The sequence below is a fragment of the Vombatus ursinus genome, unplaced genomic scaffold (assembly GCF_900497805.2).
Source record: "Vombatus ursinus unplaced genomic scaffold, bare-nosed wombat genome assembly UNPS02010320.1, whole genome shotgun sequence".
In the NCBI taxonomy this organism is placed as follows: domain Eukaryota; kingdom Metazoa; phylum Chordata; class Mammalia; order Diprotodontia; family Vombatidae; genus Vombatus; species Vombatus ursinus.
Window position 1 is genome coordinate 5,651,680 of NW_020950098.1, and position 6,000 is coordinate 5,657,679.

Consider the following 6,000-nt stretch of genomic DNA (forward strand, 5'->3'; position numbering starts at 1 on the left):
CAAATTGGTTATTTTCACCATTGTACTATGTTTTTTGAGGTTGTTTTTTTTTGTATCTAAATCCAATACTTTTATATTTTACATTTATCCCTATTGAATTTTATTTTAGAGTCAGCTCAGCTCTAGCACAAATCCTTAAAGTGTGATCTGGGGGTCTTCAAGACCTTTTCAAGGGTCCGTAAGGTCAAAATGATTTTCATAGTAATACCAAGATATTATTTGCCTATTAAATATTCCTCCCTTTTCCAACTACATATCTGTGTGAGACTGGATTTTCTTCATATATTTTACCAAAACAATATATTAGATTGAATGCAGAAATAGATATGAGAATCCAGCTATCTCATTAAGCTAGACAGGTTTAAAGAGGTTTGTAAAAAATATGTGAAATGATGCCACTCTCACCAAATTTTTTGTCTTGTAACATTTCTCATTAAAATTTGTTAATATAAATAAGTTTATTTTTATTTTAAAATAAATATTTTAAAATTTTGTCAGTTTCAATTTCTAATATAGTGGCTAGGTGGCGCTGTGGAGCCTGGAGTCAGGAAGACTGAGTTCAAACATGACCTCAGCTGTGTGACCCTGGGCAAGTCACTTAATCAAGATTAAGGATTTTCTCAGTTTCCTCATCTGTAGAATGAGCTGGAGAAGGAAATGGAGAACCATTCCAGTATCTCTGCCAAGAAAATGCCAAAAATGGGGTCATGGAGAATGACTGAAATGACTGAACAACAACAGTAAATATCTATAGATATAACCCATTATAACCAAAAACTCTTTGGGATCCTTAATAATTTTTAAGAGCATAATGGGTTCCAGTGACCAAAAAGTTGAGAACCATTGCCCTATCCTGTAAAGTTCTTGGATCCTGTGTTAGCCATTTCTCTCCACTTTGTGTCATCTGTGAATTTGATAAGCCTACCATCTATGTTTATGTCAAAGTCATTAATAAAAATATCAAATAGCATGGACTTAGCATAGATCCTTTAGGCACTCCACTGGAGACCTGAAAAGGCAACAAAAAGACTAATTTTTCACACCCCTATTCACTAAGAAGGGTATAGACTTAGTTGTATTCTTTGCTACTTACATGTTATCACTAAGGTTGTTCTATCCATACCCAAGAGACAATAGACTGAAATGGTTAGTTTCCTTCTATGTATGCAGGCTACCAGCTCTTTCATGGAGCACATTTAGATGCATATTACTTTAATGAACTTTTGTTCAGTCTGGGGAACAGTGTTATTTCATTCTGCAGGATTGTTCTCTGTAATGAGATAATCACAAATTTCTGTCTATTGCTACAAGAGTAAGAATATACACATTCTCCAGCTGATATCTTGAAATGTTATATTTGTTTCTAAAGTCAGATTGAATAAAATCCTTAGAGATCATCTCATCTAGAGGTCATAGGATAATAGATTTGGGATCTCAAAGGCCACCTAATTCCACCCCCTTCAATTTATGGTTAGGAAAACAAACCTAGAGATGTTAAGTGACCTGTCTAAGGTCCCAAGTGCCAAATCCATTTGTGAAATCCTGTCTTCAGACTCCAAATCTAAGCTCCCTCTAGGTATCTCATTGCCAAGAATTGCCAAATCTGTCAATTCCAAATTTCGTAACATCTCTTGTATACACTCTCTGACACTCTTTCCTCCGACATTGCCACCATCCGGTATAGGCCCTCATCGCCTCATGCCTGGACTATTGCAATAGCCTGCTGGTGGGTCTTCCTGCCTCAATTCTCTCCTGTCTCCTATCTATCCTCCACTCAGCTGACAACTTAATCTTCCTATGTCACCCCTCTATTTAACAAACTCTAGTGGCTCCCTATTACCACCAGTATCAAATATAAAACCCTCTGGCTTGTAAAGCCTCTCATAATCTTTTCCCTTTCATACTTTATTCTTCCCTTATTCACTTTCTTATGTTCTCCGATCCACTAACACTGGCCTAATTTTTGTTCCTCATACAAGACACTCCACTTTCCGATTCTGTGCATTTTCACCGACTGTCCCTCATGCCTGAAATTCTCTTCCCCATTATCACCTCCTGGCTTCCTTCAGGCGCAGCTAAAATTCCATCCTCAAGAAGCTTTTCACTATCCCCCTTAATGCTAGTGCCTTCCCTCTGCTGATAACCCCTAATTTAACCTCTCTAGATCTTGTTTGCCCATAGTTGCATGCATCTTGTCTCCCCCATTAGATTGTGAGCTCTGGGAGATCATGGGCTGTTTTTTGCCTTTCTTTATATTGCTAACCCTTAGCATTGTGTCTGGCTCATAACAGGTACTTAATTAATGCTTGATTTGACTTATATAAGGGAAACGCTGAGTTGGCCAGTTTGTCTATACTATAGAGTGTAGTGGATTTTCAAAATTGTCCAATCTGCAAGAAAAACCACTGAGGCAGAGCTCTGAACCAATGGCCTAAAGGGTGCATGGTCCCCTTTAAAGAAGTAAATCTCAGATCTTCCTTTATGATCTGAGATGCCTTCTTTCTCCAGGGTCTTAGTTTTATAGTGCTTGATATCTATATAATACAGGTAGAGCAGGTTATGGCTAAGAACGATACAGAATGAAAAGGTGTGGATAACTGTACCCCTGGAGGGAGTATCCACATCAGTTATTTACATCCCTATGAATTTTACCTTCCTCCTAGCTCTTATTGTTGCAAAATGGCGGTCTTAGGGAACCAGTCCAAAGCCAAATACTCTATCGATCCAGCTCTGGGAAATACCACTTGAGTCTATTCCTTATTTTAAATGTCTTTACAACCAGTCAGAAGACCAGGATTTTGGTCCCAGTTCTGCTGTGTGACTTTGTCAAGTTACTTCCTACTCTGGCCCTCAGTTATTTCATCTCCAAAATAGGAGTTTGGACTGAACTCTGGAGTAAGATTTTCTTACTGTGCAGGATCATCATTATTCACCAGGGTCCTTCACCATGGGCCTCCAAGTTGCTCTTCCTAAGGCCTTACTCCATACGAATTAGACTTGTTTTTCCTTAAAAGGCATTGAAATTATCCTTGAGACTTGTTTGGCTTGGGGTAACCTAAATAGAAAAGCTTTTGACTTCTGAGTGGAAGACCAGCATAATGACCAATATTACAAGAAGCTGTCCTTGACTAAATCAAGGTTTTGTCCTCAATGAACAACCCCTCTCTGTTCTAAATGTTCTTCTCCTACTATGGCTAAGTAAACTTTTTGTTAGATAAACTGTTTTCTTAGATAAATGATGAATGTCTTGTTTCGTTTCAACCTCTAACCTAAGGTACTGTCCCAGCCTGAGTCAAGACTGTTCTGCTATATTTGGTCAGTCAATATACATTAAGTGCCTACTATGGGCCAGACGCTTCATTATCATCATCATCATCATCCTAACCACTGAAACCTCAGAAAGCATAGTACAATGGTGAAAATGATCAATTTGGAGTCAGAAGACCTAGTTTGAATCCTGATTCTACCATTTATTATTTCTATAACCTTCAACATGTCACTTAGCTTCCCTTGGACTCAGTTTCCTCAACTTTACAGTGAAGCAACCTCTAAGATTCCTTCTAGGTCTAATTGTGTGATCTCTAAGGTTTAACTCTAGCAATCTGAGACCCAGTTAAGGCTCTTCTAACAGGTCAACATGGATAAAAGAAGAGGAAGATGAATGTTTATGCTAAAAGCATTTACCTGTGCTTGTCAACCTCATATGTCTTTAATTTATATGGAAGCTTAGGTTATAAACCTAAACTTTTTTCAAATATTCAAATGACTTAGTCCTGGACTCAATGCCTATGGCCGGGAGCTCGGTAGAATTCCTTCAATCAAGCAGGTAACAATAATAAGAGCTATTTAAAGTTCTTACATATTTAATGCCTCTGAAAGGGTGCATGTAGGTTTTTAAATGCTGAAATGAGTCCCCCCCCCTTGTGTCCCCCCCATCTACCCCCTTTTCTTCTTTAGGTCTTTCTCATTCTCTTGAACTTGTTAAATGCCCAGTGTTCTGGGCTGGGCTAGTCCCCTGGGAGTTTGTATTTGATACTGGAATGAAATGAGATACCCCTAGGCAATTCAACAGTTAATGAAACTTAGCCTTAGTAGAGTAAGGAATCAAGTTCCCCACAGATTGATTCAGCTGAGGGAAGGTCCCCTGCCTCTGAGCTGCCCATGGTGGTCCACCAGCCAAGCATCAGAGAATGTCTGGAGCTCCTTGTGGATGGTTCATACTTACACATCAATAGTCCACGTCAATAGTCAGATGTCAGTAGCCTGAGTCATTATTAATCCCCTGAGCCAATTAAATCTTGAGGATGATTTCAACACCATTTAAGGAAAAACTAGCCTAATTTACATGGAGGGGAGGGAGTAGTTAGAATCTTGTTCCCACTCTATCCATATATGGGGATTCATAGGTTATACTATGCATTTTTATTTTTTTTTTTGCTCAAGGAAAACATTAATTATAATGTACTTTTTGGATTACCCTAATGCAAGTAAATTAAAAAGTCAGTCAATGTATTAGGAAACACTGCAGGTAGAGTTTAGTTCACTAATCCCTTCTTCCTCCAGCCTCCCTCCTTTTCTATCAGGTAACTGTTACAAATGTCAATTATCCCATGGCTCCTTGTCTTCATTATTCCTGTTTCCCTAAAAGAAATCAGTCAGATGTAATACAGCTCTGTTCCCAGTGCCATGAAACTCCACAGTAAATCATTAATGCAAACATTTGGATTTATCTGAATACATTTTCAATATGCCCTTTAACAAAATCTATTTCTGTGATAGTGAGGGTTGAAAACCATATGGTCTCATGGAAATAATTCTAGAGAATGATAGGCATAGGAGAGTTCAAATAAAGGAGGCAAGAGTGGTCTCAGCCTAAAGGTCATTTGTCTCCCCTTCCCCACTCTGCCAATATTTCTTCAATCCAGTCTTGCTCATATGCTTCTGGTGTAACTATGGCAAGGTAAGTGGGAAAATTGACATGGGGTGCATCCTGGGAAGGGGTGGAGAGAGGAATAAAAGAGTTGTTGCTACAGTGACCAGGTTCTATACCCTGCTGTGGTGAGCAGTGTAAAAGACAAAATGGTCATGATGAGGGGGAGGATCCTGGTGCTGGAGATAGAGTGTGATAAAGGAATGAACGAATGAAGAAATAAATCAAAAGAAATTTATTACACACTTGCCAGGTGCCAGCCACTGTGCTAAGTGCTAGAAATACAAATATTTTTTTTAAAGCCAGATAGCCTCCGTCCTTAAAGAACTTACCTTCTTTTTCAAAAAATAATTAATTTATTTATTTTTTAGTTTTCAACATTCACTTCCATAAGATTTTGAGTTTTGAATTTTCTCCCTCACCCTCTTCTCCCCCCTTGCCAAGATGGAGTGCAATCTGATATAGGCTCTACTTATACATTCATGGAACTTACCTTCTAATGGGGGTAGCTAGAGAGGGGGTGTTGTGATAGGACTGATATTTATTAGGGTTTCTCTTACTCCCAACTTGGGTTGGTTTTTCCCTAAAAAAGCAGGGACTTAATTGGCACCGGGATGGAGCAAGGCTGAAGCTGTGCCTCCTTTGATGAAGTTTCCTGATACCCACCACACATATCGGTGCCGTGGCTTCTTGTGACTCAAGGGCATAAAAAAGCCTACTCCTTGTAGGGTCAGGCCCTTAAATCTTAGAAGATGTTCCAAGATTGCAGGAATTGCCACACTCAGCTCTGTAGAGCAAATGCATTCCTTATGAATACAAGGTGGGGCCACCCCTATCTGAGCAAAGTGCTAGTCCAGGTGTGGGGAACCTGTGACCTGGAGGCCACATGTGGCCTTCTAGGTCCTTGGGTGTGGCCTTTTGACTGAATCCAAGTTTTATAGAACAGATCTTTTTTTAAGGGGATTTGTTCTATGAAGTTTAGATTCAGTCAAAGGGCCGCACTTGAGGACCTAGAGGGCCACATGTGGCTTTGAGGCCACAGGTTCCCCATCCCTGTGCTAGGTGTATCC